The sequence below is a fragment of the Misgurnus anguillicaudatus genome, chromosome 12 (genome assembly GCF_027580225.2).
Source record: "Misgurnus anguillicaudatus chromosome 12, ASM2758022v2, whole genome shotgun sequence".
NCBI lineage: Eukaryota > Metazoa > Chordata > Actinopteri > Cypriniformes > Cobitidae > Misgurnus > Misgurnus anguillicaudatus.
In genome coordinates, this window is record NC_073348.2 from 24,434,737 (window position 1) to 24,460,608 (window position 25,872).

Sequence of the window (25,872 nt, forward strand, 5' to 3'; positions counted from 1 at the left end):
GGACCTGGAGATCGGCTGAATGGATTTCAAAACGGTAAAAATCAAATGTTTAACTCTAGGGGAGCTGGGAAATGAGCATATTTTCAAAAAAAGTGGAGTGTCCCTTTAGATGTATTGTCTATATGGGACCATTATAAGGGTCAGGTTTTTTATTGAGATTTATACAAAGCTAAATAAATAAGCTTTCCTTTGATATGATTTGTTAGGATAGGACAATATTTGGCCGAGATGCAACTGTTTGAAAATGTGGAATATAGGGTGCAAAAATATCAAAATATTGAGAAAATCGCCTTTAAAATTGTCCAAATAAAGTCATTAAAGGTGCTCTAAGCGAATTCACACGTTTTAGACCATAAAACATTTTTTGTTACATACAGCAAACATCTCCTCACTATCTGCTTGCTGCCTGAACGCCTGAATGTTAAAAAACGTGATCTCTGTAGTAGGGGTGGGCAATAAACCGGTATGATAGTAATTACCGGTATTGTGTCACGCCATGATATGGATTTTGCAAAACCGTTGATACCGGCGTTACATATTTTAAATTCTATTTTTGCACTTCTCAGGGTTCCCGCGGGGTGTTACAAAAAACTAACCTTCAGAAAGTTATATCTATGGCCTTAAAACGCACAGATCTTCATCCTAGGACTTAAAAAACATTCATAAAGTTAAATGTAAGACCCCGCGAGAGTTTACCCAAGTCTTAAAAGTCATACCTCCGTTCCCGATATGCGCTGTCCACAGAAACACAAAACGAAAAGCTCAGATCGCACTTCAATCCATTTTTAATCATCATTTTTTTTAAGAGGATGCACATAATAGTGCACGCAAATCCTGCCAAAGCCTATATTTCAGGTGTTGTGATCTGTATACAGCGAGTTTGGCGAGAAACAAGCCCGTGGCTTACCTAAGCATTACCAGGTTCTGAAACATAACAGGACCCAGAAGCGAACAAAATCAACACTGCTTTATTTAAAATCAACTTAAACAGTCGGGCGGTCAATTTCCAAGACACTAACAGTGCGTCAACAGTGTTATACATTTAGGAGGCTTTTTTACCTCACGGCTTTAAAGTCGTTTAACGGTGTTACTCCCTTTTTACTCAGATCTGCTCTCTCTACTGCGCCCTGCACGCGCTCGAGGACGGAAAGCAAGAAATTACCGTAATAACCCATAATTTGCCAAAAAGTGCAAAGTATCTTCTTTTAGGAACCATTCCTTTTTTTGATAGCGCAAATGGTTGAGGAGTTACGGTTAAATGAAGAGCGCTTTCAGAGTGCTTTAGCAGATAACGCAAGCAACGTACCAAACACATTAAAAACAGCCTTTAATGGTAAATTTCGTTTTCTTAATGCAGATTTATTAATTAGAGAGGCTATTAAACAATACATAGTGCATATTTACGCATAAAAACGTATGACGTGTTTTTGGCAATGTGAATCTGCTGGTTAATTAAATTAAATGCAATTAAATGCAATAAATACATTTATTAATATAACTAACTTGTATTAATAAACTGCATTCATTAATGCGTTCAGAGATTAATAATAATTTAAAGTGAGATGGCATCTCCCATCAGATGTTCATATTAACAACAAAAAGAAAATCTTGTTCTTTGTATATTTATAAATCAAACACACACAAGATATACACAGCACACAGCTTTAAAGTTGTTGGGCGTAGCGTAAAACATTGTAATAAGGCACATAGCCTACCAGCAAATGACCATACTAATTTCCATATTTTCATACTTCCCATATTAATGACAATATGCATAAGAAGATGTGTCCACCCATCCACACAATGGCGCTTTGAAAGGAAAAAATGGGAAAACATAAAAAATCATGTCTATCTCCAATCCCTCACTTATTAGTAACATAAGGTTAAAAATACAAATTTTGTCCGTAATTCAACTAAGGTTTACTACAGTGTGACTCCAAAATGTTTTATCTCATATGGCAACATACCGTAATACCGTTATACCGGCTGAAGAGTGAAAAATACCTTGATATGAATTTTTGCTCATACCGCCCACCCCTACTCTGTAGACAGCCCAGGCTCTACTGCAATAAAAACACAGTGGCCAAACCTACCACCACGAAACAAAACAAAGTGTTCCAGCTAATAAACGACAAGAAGGATTTGGGGGTGGGGGTTGGGCGGGTTCATGAAAGCATGGACGGGAGGGGGAGGAGTTATCTACGCTCCGTTTGTTTGAAAACATTTCAAACATAAACAAAAAGTGACGTCTCACAGATTCGCTTAGAGTGCCTTTAACAACTACATCCATTCAGAAAAAGTTTTAATATATTTACGGTCAGAAATGTACAAAATATCATCATGGAACATACTTTTTATATAATATTCAAATTATTTTTGGCTTTTGCTACAAATCGTGTTACTTAAGAAGTTAGCTGACAAGAAGTTGCTTTATTGCAACTCTTTGTTGAAAGTGTGCCGTTTATGGGGCGTTTTAAGATCAGGTGCTTGGAAACATGTCTGACTGCACTTGGGGTGTCTGTTAGATAGCCTCCTAATAAAGAGGCTTTGTGTTATCACACTCTGTGGAAATACGATTTAAATAAAGAAAAATATGCCTTTGAAAGATTATAAATGTCCTGGGTGTAGTCAGATGAGTTTCACTGCAACTGAGGTAATCAACATTTATGTCTGTAAAGGTGTAAACCAAATGGCCCATACTAATACCATTGATACACTGGATGACCCTTATATCCTGTTTATTGTAATGGCATCAAAATGCTTCAAGCGAAACAGAAGAATGCAACATTATGACGTCATTTTGAACAAAATCTGGCTAAAATGAAACCAAATCAAAGTTTGCTACTACTTTACAGCTGTGCAGAGCAAAGCTTACAGAAAAGTTCGGTCTGGCTAGTAAAAAACCTTGATGTGCCATTGGTCAGTGGCCGTTGCAAAAATAAAGGGGGTGTACCTTATGGTTTTTGAAGGTGGTTTGCCCTCTGGCGAAGAACGATACCACTTAAGAGCCTTAATGTTTTCATTACGAGGTCCAAATAGTATTGTTTGAAGACCAGCTATAAGGTCTGGTTAAGATTGTAGAAGGTTGGCACAACAACATCACTCGTGAAAGACCATGCTGATAAACAACCACCTAAATTAAAAAGGATTTCCCCACAAGGACTTGGTCCTGCTTGCTTATTTTCTGTATTAGAAGCACTTTGATATATTGGCGAGCCACCCAATGACTACCTACAGTAGCCAAAAACCTTTTCCACACAACAAGATATGGGGAAATTGATGTTATGAGTAAATGCCTAGCACTGTATAAATTTGAGTCTGATGTAATGGGAATTCGTATTTTTTGCAAGGTGGCTAATTTGTTTGAATTGATATGAAGTGGATGTGTAATTATTAAAAAAAGAAAGAAGCTCAACCCTTAACCCAAACCCAATATCACTGTGGTGAAAATAGACTGTACTAAAACTAAAACAAATGAAATAAAGTATAAAATAGTTACGAGTTGCCATGAAAATGTGTTGTACATTCACAGTTGGCTCAGGTCTGAATCACTGAAGTAAGGTTAAAGAGCCCAACACATTTATTCTCTCTGGCACTCATTTATTTGCTCTGTTTTTAATTCTGCAGTCTCTCTCTATCTCTCTCTGCCCCTCTATCTCTCTCTCTCTCCTGGCTTACGCATGAATAATTCAAAATGACTGGGCAAATTCACCTGGCATCTCAATTATCACTCTTATGTTTTTCTCTGCAGTTTTACCTCCATACCCACGACTCTTGACTCTCTAGCACCACTTTCTGTAGAGTGATTCAGTCGTACCCGCCCCCTTTATCTCGTCCCAGTGTGTCAGTCATCGGTGAGTCAGTGTAGGATGAACAATTCTTCACTTGAACGTCTGTTTAAACTGCGACAGCTTCAACGTCAGATCTCTTCTCCTTGGCCGTCCCACGCAATGATGCTTGGACGCCCACAGCAGCACTCCGTAGACGCTCTGAAACTCAAAGGTGAAAAATAAATGCAACACTCCTAAATGATAGACAACCTTTTCTCGAGTGTTTTGGAAATGTTTTAGGGAAATTAGCGTTCATTAAAAAGAGCCATTTGTTTGGAGTTTTAAGGTTGGGAACGTTGGGAAAAAGGTCATTTACTGGTAATTAGCATTTGTGCAGAATAAGCGTTTTGCTATAATGCCTTTGAAAATGTCACTTTTAACTACTTTAAAAATGTGGCTGAGTTTGTAGCATCATTACATTAAGTAAATTACCCCTTAACATGGGTATTCTTGGCTAATTGAAAAAAACCAATGCATGGAATGCAAATCACACATAAAATGAATACAACATCCCATGATGCCTCTGGGCTTTGGTGGGATTCTGTTGCCCGTGTTGACTGGATTATGAGGCTCAATTGTTGTAATAATTTACCTTTGATCCTGAGTGAAATTAATTCCAGACAGACTACCATGTGGCTTGCGTCGAGCGTGCGAGTGTAATCACAGCTGTTGGTTAAACGTTTGCAATAAGCCCTGCATTCTCTAAACTATATCACTTCGGTCTCCTTGTTAAGAGTTATTACATAACCTGCCATAAATGTAATATGAACAGAGTCCAAGTTTGTTACAAAACCGAACAGTGAGTTTCCTGTGAGGTCGGCATGATCGTACAGAGCCAGCGTGGAAACGCCTGCCAAGACTGTGCAATTTAATACTGGCATTTACTCTACCATCGTAAAGGCTATTAAATGATTTTGAGTTGAGAAATTAATCTTGTTGCGTTGCACAACAGTCTCATCTTTGTACTTCTGTAGGTCACGCCTCAGATTCCCATTTTAAAAGTCAACAATGCCAATATTGTGACTTGAAATATGGAAATCCTGTGACATAACCAATTTGTGGTAGGAAAAATATGTAAAATTCCCATCAACGGATGTGGATTATGAAACGAAGGTGGAAAATCCCTGCTTTCTGCTCCTTTTGCCCTTGATGTGTTCTGCCTGATATCTGATCACCTTTCCGATCCATCAGAGAAAACCCAGCCTCCTCTGCGACACTCCTGCCCTAACTCCCTATTAAAGAAAGGACACACACAGGCGCGCACAACCGTCCGTCACACCAGGACAGCCATCGCTAAACAGCTGAAGCACCGGGCCCTGTGAATACAGATTCTAATACTGGATAATAATATTCAGATTTGATTGTAAAAATGCAAATAAGCCCCCAGATGCTAGGTGCTCCACAAGAGTGCGTGGGTGAGAGATAGCTGCCACACTGCGGTACCGAGACTTTCTCAAGGGCTTTTATCAAATGATTCTCCATCCACCTCCTGTCTCAACCACTTCCTGTTACCTGTGCATGAAGCCCTTAAAAACATGATGAGGTGATTCAAGCTGTCAGCACCCCCACACATTTCTGTCTCATCCACTCACCTCCAGCCAAAGTGTGTAGAAATCATTACATCACTTCACATCTGAAGCCAGGCGTGGACATGTACTGAGGACACAATGTTGTCTGTGTCCTCAGAACACCCATCATCACCTCATAGTGTACTGCAGGGGTAGGCAACGTCGGTCCTGGATGTCCTGCAGATTTTAGCTCCAACTGTGATAAAACTTTGCCTATCTGTAGTTTTTAGGTGACACTTTAGACCTTGATTAGTTGTTTGGTGTGCTTGATTAGAGCTGGAGCTAAACTCTGCAGGACATCGGCACTCCAGGACTGACATTGCCTACCCCTGGTCTACTGTATAGCCTGTGTGTAATACGTATTATTTGTGGTTTTAGTACTGTAGTATTTTATCCAACAAACATGGTATTATCGCCTGACAACATTATACCGTCAGGAATAGCTCACCCAAATATGACTACCTTTCTTCAGCTGAACACAAACAATTTTATATTAAAATGACTTGTTATGATCTTAAATGGGGTCAACCTATCCTCCAACCCAGGATTTGTCTACTCTCCAAATATGACCCACTTTTACCAAATTAGCGACAAATTAGCGATAAATTATATATTGGGGTATAATTTTGCAATGATGACATGTATTGGGATATGATTTACAATTTAAACTGCCAGTTTACAATTTACACTACAATGGGAGACGCAAATGAACCGAATAAATCGCACTATTCGTGCGTAGTTGGATGCTTGAACATTTTGAGTTAACTTGCATAATTCGCGCATGAAAATCGCGAATGCACTCAATTTGACGGCTTTGTATGTATAAATATATAGCTCAAATTGAATAAAGAGCGTTTTTACAACTTACCAGATTGTCCGACCTGCTCACTCACTTTCTTTCAAGCAAGATCCTTTTTATTCCTGCTTCTATAGCAACATGATCTCACAAAATTCCTTGGTATAGTCACAAAATATTTTGCAAATATTTTGTCAGTTTCACGTATTGGTTACCCAATTGTTTTTTTCTATTTTTAAACCATTTTCGTGTGGGTTTGGGATTGGGTGTGGGGTTAGGGTTAGGATGTCACTTGAATTATTGGTTTATACTTTTTTCCGGATTTTTAAACAATTGTCGCCTGACGTTAGGGTTAGAGTTGGGTTTGGGTTAGAATGTCATTTTATGTTACAGAAAGTGGTACGGACACAGAAAAATGCGGAGATCCGTGACAATAACATGGATAAATGAGCAAAATATTCTGTGACTATAACACTACAACACTAAAATTCGTGAGATCAGGTTGTTCTACAAATGTACAAAGAATGTGTCCTACAGCTATTCATATTTCTGCCTCCGCTTGCTACGTCATAATTGTCACTACTTTAGCAAGCTCCTGATTGCTTACCCGGCGCGAATGTCCGCCAAGGTTCAGATTTTTCGCCTTGCGCGCGTCAAATTCAGGCCCCGTCATTTGCGCCGCAGGATGTCTATCGCACTCAAATCGCTCTCGCTTAACGCTTCTTTCGCATCTGGTGTGAACGCAGCATAATACTTTTATACTGTTGTTTATTGGTCAATTTATGCAATAAATACCCATGACTTTACTTTTTCTTACGTGTCGTGTTTTATGTGCTTGGGTTTAGTGTAGGGTTCTAAAATATCTTTTAAACCATAAATATTTATAAAACCATTTCTAATTTTACAAATGCAGAACATAGAAGGTGTCTAATCTGACGCATAAGGCAAACATCATTGAAACGTAACCACAGGTTGTAATACTGTTACTGCTGGCTAGAGGGCGCTTATCCCTATTGGTGCGTTCGCGCCGGACGCGGAAGGGGCAGCAGGCGTGAGTGATTTACATGTTTAGTCAATGCACAGACGCGAATAGGCATCCTACGGCGCGGTAAGTGCGGATGGCGCATTCCACGCAAATTGAGTGTTGCCGCGTGATCAGGGCGAGTTGAAAAATCTGAACTTTGGCAGATTTTTGGGCCGCGTTAACCAATCAGGAGCTTGCTCTAGCAGTGATGTGATTACAGGGAGAAAGCGGAGGCAGAAAAACAAAACAACAATGCAGGACAATCATCATCGCTACACAAGACATCTTCGTACTTTTACAGGAATTAAAAGGATCTTGTTTGGAAGAAAGTGAGTGAGGAGGTCGAACAATCTGGTAAGTTTACTCAATTTGACGCGAATTTACGCGTGAATGTCTCCGATGACTAAATTTCATTTCCGACTTTCACGCGCAAATGAAGTAAACTCAAAATTTTCAAGCGTCCAGCTACGTGCAAATAGCACGTTTTTGCCACCTCTTTCGCGTCTGGTGTGAACGCACAGTAACACGTAAATGTACGTCATAATAAGATGCTTGCGCAAACGATCTATAACCTCATTATTATACAGATTAGCATGTTAAATTAAAATATGACAAGACGTCAGAAACTTCTTGTTGTTTCTTGCACGTCTCATTACTACTGTAGTCATATGCGTGTTTCATCATGACACACAAGACGTTATTGAACCCCATATAAAAAGTTCTGACAGCATTTTAATATCTAATGATTTGTTTGTCTTATTCCTTTACACATTATATACACAATAATGATGCTTGATATTATATTAAACTGTTACCAGTTTTGTTTTCACATATAGCTACTTCACACTTCAGCAGTTGTTATGGAGAATGCTTTTGTTATCTTTCCACAGAGTGCTGTATACTCGAACTCTGCTGGCTACGTTTATCTACACCCGGCGGCACAGCTGTGTGAAATCTCTCACCAGAGCAGCAAGTGTAGCCTCGGAGGAGAACACATCATGCCAAACTCAACGCCTCAGAGCCGGGCAGAGGTGAGACCAGTGAACGGGAGCAATCGGGAAATAGATTTTTTTCTGCAAGAGTAGCAAATTTTGATGTGGTGTCTCATGCTGGGAAGCACAGAGAGGAAAGAGAGAGGGTTATTGAGGGACAAGTACCGTTTTTAGGAGGGAAGAAAAAATAAAAAAGGAAAGAAAAGGACTATTTTGACGAATCATAATCCACTTTTTCATCCGAGCAATTTCACTTCAAAGCTTTAGAGGGCTGGCCAATTACTGCATATCCCGGAGTTTCCTTCGGATGTGAGAGAAATATATCATTTAAGTACGTTTTAATTAACATCTCTCATCTGCTTATATGATAGTACGGAAGAGAATACAGTACGGCTGTCACTTATGCCCAGCTTTAAGTCACGGTATTATAAGAGTTCACTTTTTTAGGCCAATTAAAGAGGGGCTAAATTCTCTGAATTCAAGCCAAACCCTTTTAGAGAAACGAGAGCACGGTGGAGGGAAATTAAACGGACGCACGTCAGGCGCTAGCTGAGGGACAGAAAACAACACAGGCGCGAGTACCCCATTCCATTATAACGATTTATTTGCTCAGTAAATTCCCCTCTAAAACCTACAGTAACTGCAACGCCCTTTATGTGTTGCCTCTGAATCTATTAATACTTCAACTTTGTTAATGAAGACGAATGCACTAACAATTGAGAGAGAGAGCATGACACTCACAAAAAGAGAAAGAGAGAGGGGGGCATATTAGGGTGAGCGGAAAACAAGGGCGAACTGAAAGATGGATGGATTACATTAGAGGCAGAAGGGGAAACACTGGCTGGCTCGGTGCAGCGCACCTTGATAAACATGCCGCGAACACCCCCCTCCCTCCAGCAAGGTGTCCTCCCTCCTAACCGTTCCCTTCATGCACCTGCTAAGAGAACCTGAGTCATACTTGCGTATCCCAGCAGCTGCTGCATGGAGAGAGACTAGGATTTGCCTTGCTGTAAAATGTATTTTTATCAGATGAGTGATTCTCGTGAAATTAGACTTATGAGGTGTCATGATTTTTTATAATAAAACTAAATTATATAAAAATAAGAAGCATACAGTTACAAACATCTTTTCATGTACTATTTTGCACATGATTTCAGATGGCATTATATAAACCAATTTTGTTGTTTTTTCCACATTTAAGGGGGAAATTGTCATTACCGCAACTTGTCAATGACTGGATTTGGGTTCTTTGACATGGAAAGTTTATAATTAAAAAATCTAAAAAATTTAAAAGTTTTAGTGCATGTTATATTATAAACATTTACAGTAAAGAAACATGTGGTATTTGGTGATCATTGGTAAATGTAGAGACAATATTAAGGATCTAAATGTGTCCAAGTCCAATTTTCTCATCCTCCGCAACAATTTCCATTGTTTCCATAAAAAAAAAATTATTGGAAGGGACATAATTGACTGTGACACTCAAAATGTCTAGCAGGTAAGCAGGTCTTATTTATTCTCTCCAGATAAAAGTTTAAATTTTGTTTGTCATAGTACCTAGACAACTTTTTAGTTCTCATTACCGAAACATGCGTTTGTAAATGCATATATTTAATGTAATATCATGTTGCGGTAATGATCATTTTTGATAATTAAATGATAATCTGAAAAATGTAAATAATTCTATAGGAAATATTTTTTATATCTTCTAAAAATATTGGTTATAGTAAGTTAAGACCTTAATCTTATATGTGCAAAAAAATTGGCTTCAAGAGCTTTTTAAAATTCTGATGCTGGACACCTTTTAAATCTGAATTTGATGAGAATCACCCAGATGTATCCAAATGAGAATATTAAATTTGAATTCTTTACAACATAATTCTCTGTTTATAACAAACCTCTAACTCTGAGTAATAGTATTAGTGATGAAAACTTGTTTTGTCTACAAAAGCAGTGGCTTATATATGAACTAAAGTGCAGCTTACCTTGCATTACATCTATCCAAGTCAGACAAATTCAAGTCATAAATCAAGTGGGTTTGATGCTTTGAAAGACTATCTGTTTTGAGGGTCTATTCCTTACCGTCTCTAAGGATTGATGGCTGTTATGAATCCCCTGTAGGTTTTTTATCACTCTGCAACAAATATGTAGAAGCTATTTTAAAGAGGGAACATCATGGGGGGATTTCAAAGAGAGTGGGGTTGAAGCAGTTGCCCGCAATGGACACCAGGATCACCAGCGATCGCATTGCTAAACCAAAAATATGTAATAGGGGCTCTATGTATGGTATATAAAATATGTTGTGTTTTTGGTATAATACAATGTGTTTGCATTGTTTATGGTTCAGAAACACATTCTTTTTCACATACCGTACATTAGTGTTGCACCTCTATGCCCTGCCTCCCCAGCTTTCAAACATGGTAGGGAGCGACTGACATCAGAGGTATTCAGGCCAATCACAACGTACAGATTAGCTGACCAATCAGAGAAACAGAGCTTTTCACATGTGGGCATTTTAGGAAGAGAGTGAAATCTAGAGCTACAAAAATGTACTGTATATGGAAAATAATTTTTTGAACCATAAACCACGCAAACACATTGTATTATACCAAATAATCAAAATAACGTTGTTTTAGCAATGAAATAGGTGCCCTTATGTTATTGCAACATAATAACCATGTAATTAAAATCATTTATACATAAAACATGTAATTAATACATCTTAACTGACTGACTGACTCAGCTTGTGTTTTGGGACTATAGTGACACTTTTGAGACAGTGTTTTGACAGCAGGGTAACACAAATATTGGCTGGTTACATAAGCAGGACAGACTGGTGGATCTAGGATGTCAGTAGGGACCACTCCCATGCACAATCCACTAAAAACTGTACTTAATCTGCTTATCCTTAGCAGATTGGTGCCATGTGCTTATGTGTGTGTGTGCGCGCACATGTGTGTGTATTCGAGTGAATCATGTTTTAATAACCTCCCTAAAATAATTTCTCTCATCTTCTTAATGGTAAATCACTCTCCAGCTATATCAACTTGTGGACCATCACTTCATAAACTCCTCACTTTTATTCCCTGTGTTTCACACCTTTAATGTTTGCAGTGTGCTCTGAATGGATCATTTAGCCGTGCTGTTAATCGTTTTTCAAATTTGACCCCCAGTTGTGTCTCATGCTGAAATGCGTTTAGTGCCCTCTGCTGCAAAGCCATTGGCCCCCTCCAGAGCTGCTAAAAAGAGATCATCTCCGACTGTTTACATGCACAGGGAATATTCTGCTTCATGTATGCGTGTTGTTGTCATGCGCAATAATATGATCAAATTAAAAAATCTGCAAAAAGTATACAGAGCCTAATCAGATAATGTCTATGTGTAAGGAAATGTCGTGGAAATAAGACGGGAGGTGCATAATGGCATGCATCGGACCCTTAGGTGAAGTGAGCAAGCTCTGGGTTTGTGCTGACTGTGTGAAATAACATCCCACATCCATCCATTAGAAAAACAGAGAGAGGACAGGATAGAAAAGCCAGATCAAAGTATCTAGAGCCAGCAGGACCACAGCGTCTCAGCCATGTCCTTAAGGAGAGCAACTCCAACCACAATCTCTCTTGCACGCTCTCTCGCCCCTCCACATCCCTACTCTCCTGATAGTTTTACTCAAAGCGTGACTATCTCTCCCAAACAGAGCTTCCAATGGATTAGGACAGTGGGAGAGAGAGAATAAGCGAGAAGTAAACCAGAGACAGACGTCCAGGACGCCCTGCAATGGGACATGCTGTTGCCTCCCTCTGCTGGTGGCCCTCGCTACTGCGCCACAGCTGCTCACCAGCTGCGTAAATCAGAGAGATGGACGATTCAGCGCATCTCTATTCGATTAGATGATTCATATTTAATGATTAACCAGCAGGGCTCTGGGGGCCGACAGAGACTCCTATGGATTCCGGATTGGTTGATTTGGCAGGATGCAGGTGCGACAGGCATCTGGTATGTTACCCAGGAAGACGTCGCTGATGTACAGCAATTAGAAAATTTCTGTGATTTCTCCCGTGCATTATATTTCCTCGCTTTAAGCACCCGTCACTCAGGTGGGAGTGAATGGGAAGCCTTGGGGACACTAATCAGGAAATGATGGGAAAAGAGTTGGCTAACTGAAGATTATGTGAATTTCTTTGTGTGGGTGTGTGTTTTACCGACTGTTATTACGAAGTTGCGTCTGTATGTAAATGAGATTCGCTAGAAGGAGGTATCTGTCTAATCTAATTTAATGTTATAATTAATCACCCAAAAAAATCTGCAGTGTCTCTCTTGACAACTGATTGAAACCCTTGATATTAAAACAACATTTAGTCTCTTGTCTGCCCATTGAAAGAGTCCTCGGTCTGTCCAACATCACATTGAGTTAAATGTATTCCTTCAGTCCAAAGCTGCCCCTTATTTTTTCACCCGATTATGTAATAAAAGAGAAATCTTTTCCTAATAAAAATGATATGTCGTAAAAACGTCTTCTGGTAATATTGAGATATAATGCTGTAAAAATGCCATCTTGTAAATTTTAATGATACTTTTTGACACGTGACACTTGAGGAGGAGTGCAGGCCATTAAGAAAGTCTTTTGCTCTTTTTGTGATGAATATTTTAGACTATAATCAAAGCTCAACAACTATGCAACGTCACCCACATTTCACTTTTAATGAGAACGGCAATGGCGGACCTGATATACAGATGTGGCATTGTAGGAACTAAACAGCAAATAACTAAGAGAGTTTGAAGTTTTGTCAATTGTGGTCATCAGTCCTCTGTAGTTCACTGAGGACCAATTGCTGGTTGCCATGGTAACTGCTATGTACAGACTTAAATTTTTTAATTCAAGGTGACTACAAAATGTCTCAAATAAAACCTTCCTACACTCTCAGAAAAAATATAAAAGCTGTCACTAGGGTAGTACCCTTTCAAAAAGTACACACAAAGAGTGCATATTATGGCGCTTTTACATTGCATAGTACACCACGGTTTGGTTTGGTTTGGTTTGATTTGGGTCAGGTCAGCTTACATTTGGGGGCTTTCCCACTGTGTGCAGTACGTAGTACCCAATACTTTTTTTAGTACCACCTCAGCTGGGGTTCCAAGCGAGCCGAGCTGATACCAAAACGTGACACGAAAACACTGTAGATCACTGATTGGTCTGAGAGAATCGTCACTACCAGCGTCATCGCTTTAATGTAAAATATTAGCTTTACCTTCATTTCTCGAGTAAACCTGTTGTCATCTGTGCTCTGCTGTAAGTTCCCAAACTCCCTTTCAGCGATGAAAAACATCCACAGGTTGAGAATCAGGAACACCATAACAGGATTTTTCCAGACTTACAGTTTGTGGCGGCACATCCGCGACGCGCACATCCGCATATATGCTTAAATGCAACTTAAATGAGGCTCAGCGGAACGTGTCGACTGAAGCCACGGGTGTTTGTACAGAAACGGTCATGTGAAACAGAGGTAGTGATATACGCGATGTGCAAACATCTATTTGTAGCGGTCAATTTTAATTTTGTTTGCGAGAAATAAATAAGAAATAACTGAGAAATAAATGAAGGTACGGGGATGTACAACAACGCTCTCACTTGTATGATGTCACAGCAGTAGGCAGCGCAAATATAACGACACGCCTATAATCACTCCCACTCCGAAGTGTTACTAAACTCGATGGAATAGCTAACCATGCCAAAGTGAGGTGAGCTGACCCGACCTGACCCAAACCAAACAGTGGGGTACTATGCAATGGAAAAGCACCATTAGTACCTGAAACGGTACAAATCTGTACACTGTAAAGTTACCTGGTTGCCTTGAAACTTAAAATAAGGTTAAGTTGATTTAACTTAAAAATGTTTGTTGACACAACAATTTATACACAACTTTTTCAATATATTTAAGTTGAATAAACTCAACATTTTAAGGCAACCAGGTAGCCTACTTTTTAAGTTGAACAAACAACTCTCTACAGTAAATGCTATTAAGGGCTTTTTAACTTTTGTACCCTTTTTTCTAAAATCCCTTTTACATGGCAGGTTGATTATAAAAAATTCGCATAAAACTGCCAGTGTGCTTTCTGTGTGAATGCAAACACGTCCCATAATTGATTCTGTGATCGCTCCTATAAAGGGGACCTAACATTGCTATAACATTTCCGGAACGCATGAACAAAAGGCAGCCAAAATGCTGTAAGGGGTGCGTCGTAGTGAGGATGTGTGTGCTCTTTAACACAGGGGATTTCAATGCAGATCAACATTCATGAATAAATGTCTACAAACTGTAGTGAAACAGAGACAAAGGAGCTTGTCTCTCTCTGCACTGAAACTGAGATCATTCACCAGCATAATAGAACAGCACTTTACTGAATGTGTGTGAATGCATGCAGAGGTTCCAGAAAATCATTGGCAGTGTGAATAAACCAAAATAGATCCACGGGCAAATCCCGGACATGTTTTCTGTAATCTGTGTGTGAAAAGGGCTTAAGAGCGTACAAGCACATGGGTTAGGACATGAAAGTGTAGTGAAAATTATGAGAAATTGTGTTGTTTTTAAGACACAATAATAACAAATCAATATTTTTATGACAATCATAATCAAGTAAGAAGTAAATAGCGAAGTATTTGGCCGCTTTGTGCCAGACTAACTCTGGTTTAGAAAATGTGGTTGTCAAGTCGAGCCTCAAAAATTAGGATAAAGCTCTTGTACTGTGTATTTCTCAGTTTAGAAAGCACAATACAACAGCACAACAAAACCTAAAAGTATTAAAGACTCCAGTAAAAAATGCACCATGTCATTTTAAGGTGACTATTCTGCACTTATAGCCAACCTAAGCAATGCAGCTAAGGTGAGTCCTGTTTCTAAGGACAAGAATATTTGCTTAGACTTGTTAACATATAGCTTCAATAAAATGTAAAGACTTGTCTACTTATATGTGAAGCTTTGCATTTAAGTGCATTTAGGAAAGGGGGTGAAAGAGAGGGAGTGTGAAGAGAAAGACAGGAAAAGGTGAAGCCCTACAGGGTTTTTCAGTGTAAATTAAAATCCTATAACAAGATTTTTGGTTTTAGGAAGTGTTTGTGATCGTGTATGAGTCTGTGCATCTATGCATTAGCATTCATAATGCATTAATGTGTAGATTCTGAGATGTGTTTGCCTCTCACAGATTAATTCTTATTGCAGAAAAAGGAGATTTATTGAGTTTTATTGACTTCGTGTATTTTATTGACTTCTAAAATAAATTAAAATGACAAACACTGCTGAATACTGTTTTATACTGTTTTATTATTGGAACATCTGTAAATAAAAACAGCACAAAAAAAGTACAAAACTGTACCTTTTATATCACTGGGTTGGTAGGTACCCTCAAATGTTATTTTTCGGACCTTATGTTGTACCTTTTGGAGTACAGTATTATACCCTAAGGACCTATTGTGTACCTTAAGGAATATTTTCTTCTATAATAAACATACAAATATATCAAATGAAAGATTGACCCTCTGCTTTTAAACAAACAAAACGAGAAAAAAGGTTTCTTTAAAAATAAAAATTTTTGAGCAAAAACAATTGTGTTAAAAATAGTAAAAAATTAGATTCAGAATGATGATCAAAACCTACACAGAGTTTTAAATGTTTTTAAATTAGTTTTTGCTTCAGGTTTTTTATAAGTTGAGTAAGAGCGCCATCTAATGGATAATAGCGGATTTACAGATTACCGTAAAAACTCGTCAGGAAGCGTCATTGGCAGGAAAATTTTTTCTCTTAATTGACGAGATAACTTGTCAATGGCGAGGAAAGAGTTAAAGGAACCCAATAGGTACAGTAATATACCCAAAAAAGGTACAACATTGTGTTATGTTAAGTACCTGTAAAGGTGCAAGCGGAACCTTAGGGTACCACCCCAGCGACAAAAAAGGGTACAATTTTGTACCTTTTTTTTTTACACTAGCACCATCATCATCATATACTACTAATATATATAAAACTCGCTTTTACACATCTGGACCTGTCCCAAATGCCTTCCCATCAATAAGTATCTTGAAAAGGTGGCATAGCTACCCTTTCAAATAAAAAATTACAAAATGAACACCCTAAATTTACATATAGGCCTACATATATACACGGAAATCCTATGTGACATTATCTAGCATCATTTATAGACTTTTTTTAGATTGATGTTTGTTGTTTAATGTCCTGCTTTGTGTGTTATAACTACAGTGTCACAATTTCATCCAATTCACCTTTACAGGGAATCTACTGACCCAGACCGTCACATCCTCTGATAAATCCCCTTTCATTTTGTTATGGCAGTTATACTGCAGAGTGATAGAAGAGAGCAAAAGAGAGAAAGAGAGAGAGAGAGAAAGCGTGACAGTGAGAAGAAAAGAATAGATGGAATGGGAAATGAGGTAAATGTTCATGCTGAGTAAAGCCCCTTTCTTCCCTTTTGAGAAGGAAACCACACCATTCGCAGAAACAGATCCTAAGAGGCTTACAATTATCATTCAAGTCATACTGATAGAAAAAAGGAATTAGAAGAGAATTGGAATAAAATGTGAGGAGAAGGGAAATGTTTGAGAAGTGGAGCTCTAAACAGGGTCTGTGAAACAGCGCCACCCCCAGGAGAAAAAGCTGCAGGCTGCAGTGTTAAAAGGAGTATGCACCCCAAAAATTAAAATAAAAAAATATATTTTATGTAAAAGAGCAACCAGAATGTCATGCATAATTAGCTCAAACCTGTCTGGTGCCACCTTTTTGTTACAGTAAAAAGTAAGAGATTGGATTGCTTGTCATACAGTAGAGGGCGATGTTTAACTGCTGTGTAGTTATAGGGTCTCAGAACATCTTGAACTATTTCGTAATGTACGCTAGACACAAGCACAGAAAACTCAACACTTTGCAGTTACAGTAGTGGCCAAAAGTGATGTCTTAAGGGCATATTTGCACAGTATTTGCTTTTAATGGCACTAATCAGGTTCAATTAAACCATCAAATTTAGGTTTAATTAAACTATCAAAATGTGATGCGTGGTACAAAATGCAGAAAACGAAACTTTTAAAGCATTTATTTGACAAAATAATTTAGCAAAAAAGTAGTGCTTTCAAATGATTTATCGCGAATAATCGCATACATAATAAAAGTACGTGTTTGCCTTATATGTGTGTGTGTGTGTGTGTGTGTGTGTGTGTGTGTGTGTGTGTGTGTGTGTGTGTGTCCTATGTGTAATTATGTATAAATATATAAACACATAAATTTAAGAAAAAAATTATTTATATCTAAATTTTTTTATATAATATATAAATTTATATATATATATATATATATATATACACACACACGCATGTAAATGTTTCTTAAATGCGTGTTTATTTAAATAATATCATAGGTGTCATTTACACTGGGGACATGTCACCACCACTTTTTGAAAGCATTTGGTTAAAATGTTCTAAAAAATCAAACAATACCTGTGCGACTTACACTGCAAAAATGACTTTCTTACTTAGTATTTTTCTCTTGTTTTCAGTAGAAATATCTAAAAATACTTAATTTAAGATGTATTTTCTTAATTAGCAAAATGACCTAAGAAAATAAGTCAAGTTTTTAGACAAAAAAAATATACAATTTAAGTGAATTTGTGATTAAAACAAGCAAAAATATCTGCTAATGGGGTGAGAAAAAAATCTAAAAATAAGATTTATTTTTTCTTAAACACTTACTTTAAGCAAAAAATTTTCACCCCATTGGCAGATAAGTGTTAAGCCCAATTTCACTTAAATTGTATTTTTTTGTCTAAAATCTAGACTTATTTTCTAACGTCATTTTGCTGATCAAGAAAATCTTGATTTTAGAATTTTTAGATATTTCTACTGAAAACAAGACAATTTTGTGGTCCAGGGTCACATATATTGCGTTGTGTGCTTATGGTGGGTTTTCTTTTACATATGTAATGAATTTAATTGTAATAACGCTATGCCCATTTTTGATGTGCTGTAATTCAATATTTTTCCCGTCCTGCTGTAATGTTTTTCATTTGATCTTTTGTCCCCACCACTTTTCAACACAAACTGATAATATATACATAAAAATTACACACAGGACACACACATATATTATGCAAACATAAACTTTTATTTTGTATGCGATTAATCGCGATTAATTGTTGGACAGCCTTAAAAAAAGGCAAACAGTGTATCAAAAATATAGGTTATATTCGAATACACAAAAATTAAATAAACTGTGTTTTTACCCAGACAATCCCGACTGTTAACCTAGAAAATGTCAGTATTCGACCCAACTATGGGTTTAAACAAAACAGCATTTAATAAGAGTCTGAAAACAAAAATCTCACAGAAAATAAAGCACATTGATCACAATTTGATCATCTCTTTCTTTTTTCTTTTTTTTGGGAAAAAGCTATTCTTCTAGGCCTAAACTCAGTAAGTTCTGTGTTGTAATTTTTGCCAAGCCTCTTTAAATTCTTTTCAAAGCTGAACTTTACACTCCAAGCACAACACACATACAAATATGTTATACATTTTTACAAACAAATGCTCGAACAAGGGGCGAATATGTCAAGTTGGACATCACTTTAGGCCACTGCTGTACATAATGGAAATGTAATTCTTTAATATTCTATACGTTTTGCGTGAAGTGCTTGAAGAAAAACAGCCATTATAATTAGCTCATCTGGGTGTTTATTATACGCTTGCTCACCAAAGCCTATAAATCAATGAAAGATTTCTGTAAGCACCCTGCTGGTTTTTACAGTACAAGGGACAGAAGAATATAAATTTCAAAGGCATAAATTATATCTCCACGTTAGGATATGATCAAATAAATGTGAACTAAACAACTGTTGTCGCGTAAATAGGCAGAGTTATTCCATTGTAGTTTATATTGTATAAATATCTTTGTGGGCGTGTAAAAGCATACGGTTAACTTTTAGTTCCACATGGTGTATCAAAGTACTGTATTATTACTGTGGTAATTCGTTGTAAATTCCTTTATTCGGTCTCTAACACCTGTAGTTTGATCTAGCATCAGTCCACAGGTGGTCACAGCGCATCTGGCGCGTCACAGTGAGCTCATAATGCAAGATGAACATCTAAATAGACCATCACTTTGACGTTTTCTTCTGACGTCACACCGATGCAGATCCTCGCAACGGTGGAAACGCTTTACCATAGCGACACATTTAACGGATTCACGTCTTAATCACGTTGATTAATTAATAAGGGCTGGATGAGAGCGCGCAAAGCGGCGGCGCGGAATGTAAATTCAGCGTAGACAAAGCGTCAGTATGTGAGAACGTGGACGTAAGGGACGCTACAGCCACCGGAGGTAGTGCTGAGAATTGCAATCAATCTGCGGTAGCTGTTAAATGTGTGCGTGCTTGTGTATGTGTGTGAGAGAGGGGGAGAGAGAGAGATGTGAGGAAAAGAGAGTCGTACATTGCGATTCAGGACTCCTGAATCTTGACAGCTTGCGCGTGAAGTGAGGAATGGATATCTGAAAGCCAAATCGCATCATAATTGTTCGCATGTGGGAATAACAATAAATGTTATCGTTAGATATCAAGAAGAAAACGACGAATTCACATTGTTTTCTCTTTTGTGCATAAACGAAGAGGAGTCATCTGTGAATGAGAGAGACTGGGAGCTGATGAGAAGTCGTGTCAACGGATGGTTTTATCTTTTTTTGCGTATTTTTAGCCAGTCTGGAGGAAAGGACTTTAAAATGAGTCGCCATGACAATAGAGGACCCGCGTCTCCCGCGCTTAGTTAGCCGCTAATGCGTTATACGCATTTGTTTCTGTTGTTGTTTTATTTTATCGTTTCCCTACCTCCGTTACTGTGATAAGATATGTGCTAACCTCGCCGTCGGGAGAGACAAGGGTGTTGTCAGAAAAAAAGAAAGAGGAGGGGGTTCAGAGGTGTTTTTTTGCCTATTTTTTGTTATTTTTTATTTTACTCCCCTTCGTTTTTATGCGTTCTTTACTTTCTTTTCCTTTCTTTGGCTGTTTTGCGAAAGAGACTGACGCGAAGAAGGTAAATTGATGTGCGCGAGCCTGCGACACATTTATGACGAATTACCTGTGAATAAAAGACACCAATGGCATAACACCGACTTCAAGACCAACGTCTGAAAATCTCCGGAACCTTGAAGAGAGGTAAGCCGTCAATGTCTAATATTATAGTAGCTAGTACCAACAGCATACGTGTGTTTGCACGAGACGCGCGCGTGTGATGCTTCTATATCGGTTTTTGCGCACCGCTGAGAAACGAGACGTCTAATTAGACATTCACTGAGGAAATGTTAAATAAAGGTGCGCTTTGGGCAACATATGACAGACCTGGTCTGTTGATAGAGATTGTATTGTTGTTACAGTCAGCCAATATCCGCATACCCTGCTATTTAATTCTGGCGTGTCTCGCCCGCTTCAAACAGAGCACGCGGAATCACGACGCGTTCATCAGATGTAGATCAAATGAGATCGCGTCTCTGTGTCGCTTGGCCCGGTTGTGTCTTTACCGGCCATTTGCGCCTCTAATTGCATCCATTGCTCGTCCCTCTGGCAACGGTGGGGATTGATTTATTTTTGCACTTGATAGATAATGGTAATGCGCCTTGAATAATGGCAAACATCCGCAACCCACAGACTTCCCATCGCCTCCCGTTAAATGTTTAATGGCATTTACGTAAGTGCGAGATAGCGTGGAGCAAAGTGGATAACGCCAACCATACCCAATCGCACGCCCACGACGCCCATGCACGCATAGGTAGGCTATCAGGTGCATAGACAGTCATCGCATAGACATCTATGTCTCCGTATCAAAGGAGAGGGGCACATTTATATGCTGGGGTAGTTGGGCAGTGCTGTGTCAATGGCAGAATTCAGCACAGACAAGAAGTCCTCTGTTTCCCTGAAGGCTGAGGATATGCCTGTTCCTGAGCTCAAAGTGTTGGTTTTTCAATCTGTAATCTTATATAGATTGTTTAGTGCTTATACATATATAATACATCTACTGTCTTTGTACTAGATGTAAGTTTTTATGTTGTTCAAAGCTTTCCATTCTTCACTACAGTTCTGCTGCAGTGCCTCACATGGATTTGAGCGTTGGTTTCAAAGCGTGAGTTTATGGCCTATAGACTTTATTTAGCCTAAATCATGGCACATGTATCTTAGAGGAGATAAAAAAGGCAAATCTATGGAAATCACGGTGGAATCTTTTTAGTCGAGCTAAAATTAATTTCGGATCATTGGCCTTTCAGGGTCTTGGATTGTTCGCACTATTTCCTGCAAATGAACCATCACCCTTCTAAAGCCTCTTTCCTGCAGTGCTGCAACTGAATGCCCATATGATACCCGACTTTAATGAGTCTTACAATATGTTGATAGATGGATGAAACGCAGCCGGAATGCCCTGGAGTCAGAGCAAATGGTCTTCGTTAATATGAGCAGAGCAGCGCAATGTAACCGTTGAAATGTGCGTTTGTGATGTGCTTGTGTGTTAGGCCCCAAAACGGGTAAATAATGAATAAAAGTGCAACGTTGGCTTTATCCAGCCCCTTGCATGTACCCTTTAATGCTGCCTGTCGTTACTAGGTGCGTATGCGGTCGAGGGAAGCGCTCACATGGACTGCAGCCTTATTAAAATTTAAAATTTTCAAAGCACTGGGCAGAACTGAAAAGGTTGGCTGCTTTTTAAAAAGGGCTTCTAAATAAATCAGAAAAAATTGTGTTGTCTTGCACTGCTGTGTAGTGCGTGATGGACAGCCGTAATAAAAAAACATGCATGGAGTCTTTACTGATGCTTTATTGAAAGCAAATTGCACGGGGGTAATTATATTCACGATTCATGATAATGCTAACTGTGTTTTCCATTCATTTCCTCTTAAAAATGCACAAGGTCAAAGCTTTTCTTTTCAAACTCACAGCAAGATGCAGTAGCCAGGTTTGTGCTCTTGCAGAATTTATTCGAAAGCTTTGACCTCCACAGACAAAACACACCTCTACCCGGTTTCATAGTGTGATGTTGGTAAAGTAACCTCTCATTCTAAAATAGCCTTTCTACTTTATCTCTTCATCCGAGGACACAGCATTTGAGCGTGCAATTGCCCAGATCAGCATTACCGAATGTTTACACCTCACATAAGCAGGCTTTATAACCCATCTCTCTCCTCGCAGTGTCTCACAAACCTTCTGTTGCATCTTTCAAAACAAGCCATGACTGTAGAGTTAGTGACGGTTGAGTTTCTGCGTTGCACTACGCGTTTGCTGGACTCTGGGATGTTGTAGTAAAATTGGATTGTATGGCATGATGTGCTCAGGCATCTGTGCGCCATTATCGCTGTCCCAGCATGTGCGGCGTGATCCACTCATTGTAGACAGCATCGCCACAAGCAATGAATCATCGGTTGAACCTGACAGCCTCTTCTCGTCCAGATCTATATTTCAGCCCCCGCACGTGATACGTGGCACACTCGCCACGCTTGCTCAATGGAGGCCTACCGTTGTTTTGAGCATCTAAAATCAGTCCTTAATAACACTCGTGTGTCATAAAAATCTCTTCTTACATATACAGTATACCAGCTAGAAAGAAGAGGCATGTAGTGCATCGTCAGTTCTCGTATATGTGCCATCTGCTGAGTCAGGTTTCACGCCTGTCCAATTTGAGTGAATTCAGAGGCGTTTATCAAAGAAGTATGACGTGAGAAATGTAATTCTGCAGCTTCCTGAAATAATTCCTTTTCTTTGCGATTCTGGAATCTGGAGATAGATGTGCAAAACAGCTTCTGTGGTCTATCTTTTATAGCTGTGAAAGGGCCAGAGCGTCCACTCGTCTAGAGTTTTGCTCGGTTCTGAATGAACCTCGTAATCCCTCAGTAAGGGATGGTGCTGAGCCTTAATGTTCCCGAGAACATGGCGCTCCCTTGCACTTCAATGCCAAGCCTAAATCTGAAAGGAACTGGGAGAAAAAGATGAGAGAAAAGGGCGAAGAAAGACTTATGGCTGAGGTCCGTGGGTCTTCCTGCGGTTTTCGGAGAACAACTGCAATTTAAGATCAGATGTTCAAAGAACATTTTGCTGTGGAAAAGGTGGTTCGTACTGCTTGGGGAAAAATGCGTTTTTTATCCTGCTGTTTATTTAATTATTCATTTGTTTGGAAACCCAGATCACAGCTGGGGCTATGCCGCAGCTTTACAAGAGTGATAGAGGGTCATTAGCCCTGGAAAAAGTCCAAACAAACACACGGGTGACAAGAAACAGACAGGCAGGCAGATGGACACTAAAGCTACAGTAAACACTGTTAAACTAAGTATTTTTTTGGTACATTATAAATAGAATAAATTATATAATATAAATTCTTAGAAAAAGATACTATTTAAAGTCCCCCTGTAGTTGATAATTTCATCTCTTGAAACTCATCTTGGAGCGTCAAAAAAACATATGTAAAAGTTTTTTCCTGCAACAGTAATTTCTTCCTGTAAAATAGCTTGAATGTAACTCCTCACCCTTGCATCATTTAGTATACCCCAAGCCATGAATATGCTAATTAGTCCCCGCCTCTACTCAATCACACAGCTTGGGCCATAAATATGAAAAAGAAAAATGAATCCCTACCTTCACTCATTTGCACCAACTCGACCATACATATGAATTAACGAATTAGTCCCTGCATCCACTGAATTGCATTTAAAGGAATAGTCTACTCATTTTCAATATTAAAATGTTATTACCTTAACTAAGAATTGTTGATACATCCCTCTATCATCTGTGTGCGTGCACGTAAGCGCTGGAGCGCGCTGCGACGCTTCGATAGCATTTAGCTTAGCCCCATTTAGGCTTGGGCGGTAATACGGTAATATGGTATACCGCGGGATCTAAAAATAGCAAAGGTATCAGTTTCTATACCGCCATACCGGCATTAAAAAAAAAACAATGAACTTATATAGCAGACAAGGATTAAATATTAAATTAGGGAGGGCGAAATCTAAAAATTTTCTTTACCTACCACCGAGCCATTAACCAAAGAGTTTAAAATATGTTACTCTGTTTGAAATAACAGCTATTTCGAGCCGCGCCTGTAATTTCACAACTCTGTCGCATCTCTCTGCTGCTCTGCCTCCGGCTCATCCGAAACATCATTACCGCAAACGCGTCGCCGCGGAGCTTGTATGCTGCTTATGCAATCGGAGGACAAATGACTCCTTAGTTTCAAAATGGTTTGAGTAAGGTGATCGCGTGGAAAATAAAGGCGTTTGTCTCATTAGAAAGCTCATTTGAAACATTGCCGCGGCTTATTTAAGAAAATGACAGCTTCGAAGAGAAGCCGCTTAAGTTTGAGGTAGTGCTAAAAATAATAAAGAAAGATGATGATCATCATCACCTTATCAGTTAGCACTGAAATGTAGATGTAATCCATTTCCAAATCTAAACCCATCTTATGCGGAATGTTGCCTAATAGAATGCAACACGATGGATAAAACAGGCACCTTCAGAATGCATAAAAGATGCACCGCCAAGGCAGGTCTAACTCACTCTGTGCCTTCTAATAACGACTAGAACAACTCTTTTGTATAATTATAATTACTTTTTTATTTTTCAAAAAGACAAGTGTCAACTTCTGTTAAGTGAAACATGGACGATGCAATGCTCTGCTGATGCGAGCCGCAAGAAAGCCCTTGTCTGCTTTAGAAAGAATGCAGCAAAGATATTTAATGCTAATGTATGAGTTTCATTAATTTATGGTGAGATCCGTGCGTTCTAGTTGACAATGCAAAGCAAGCGAACGCGCCGTGCCGGCGCCTCCATGTCACGGTTATTATATTCTCTATATTTGCTTTTTATTTATTAAATACATGCAATTGGTTGATGAAACATTTATTAAAATTAAGACACAATTTATACAAAACGAAATTCACTTTAAAGAAAGGCTTTCTACAAAACAAAACCTAATTAAGTGGTAAAAATGTCTAATGATTTACAAAAACAAAACTTAATCTGCACTTTACTGTTAAAAGACGCAAATGTTAATAATTTGGAATACAACCAGGAAAGACTTTCGTTTTAATTATTTTATTGCTGGATTTTACAAATAAATATTTTTATTTTATATGCTGGAATATGCAGAAATATAAGTTAACAGAAGGAGGACATTCTTTATTTCATTAAAATATGGTGGAATGTGCAGAAAATAGGTTTAAATGTTCAGCAATTTTCTTCAAGTCTTGCTATGATAACATTTTAGCTTGATGCAATGTGAGTGCACAAAACCAAACGCCGTGACCTCGCGCCAGAACCCAAATGCCCTGACCTTGCGCCAAATATTTTTATTGGTTTATAAGTACAAACAGGCGAGTTAGGAAAAATTGAGTGTGAGGGATTTGTTCACTTCACACAAAAAGATCCTGGAAATTGGAATGAGATGGCTAACTGTATTAGCGTGTAGTCCACTGTCTATAATAGCCTAATTAAGAGATCACTTTTTAACCGGCAACTGGTTAATTCTGTTTGACCTTTGTATTTAACTTTTTTATAAACTGCTGGTTGTTGCTAATAAAAGTTGTTAATATTGTTGTGCATGTTATTTTGCTATTTTTTCAGTATTAGTGTTTGGTATTCAGTT

General features: G+C 38.5%; 1 protein-coding gene across 7 annotated transcripts in view; it reads left to right on the forward strand.

The window, feature by feature from the left end:
- The window catches only part of nlgn2b (neuroligin 2b), a 170,974-nt gene that overhangs the window by 43,509 nt on the left and 101,593 nt on the right, over positions 1 to 25,872 (forward strand). For 2 of the 7 annotated variants that reach the window (XM_055208629.2, XM_055208628.2), the window contains exons 2-3: positions 3,752 to 4,002; positions 8,109 to 8,249. The gene's annotated coding sequence lies outside the window, so the exon portion shown is untranslated. Of the gene's footprint in view, positions 1 to 3,751; positions 4,003 to 8,108; positions 8,250 to 19,453; positions 20,412 to 25,872 lie in introns of those variants that run through there. The other 5 variants (XM_055208630.2, XM_055208631.2, XM_055208632.2 and 2 more) reach the window with 4 other exon arrangements.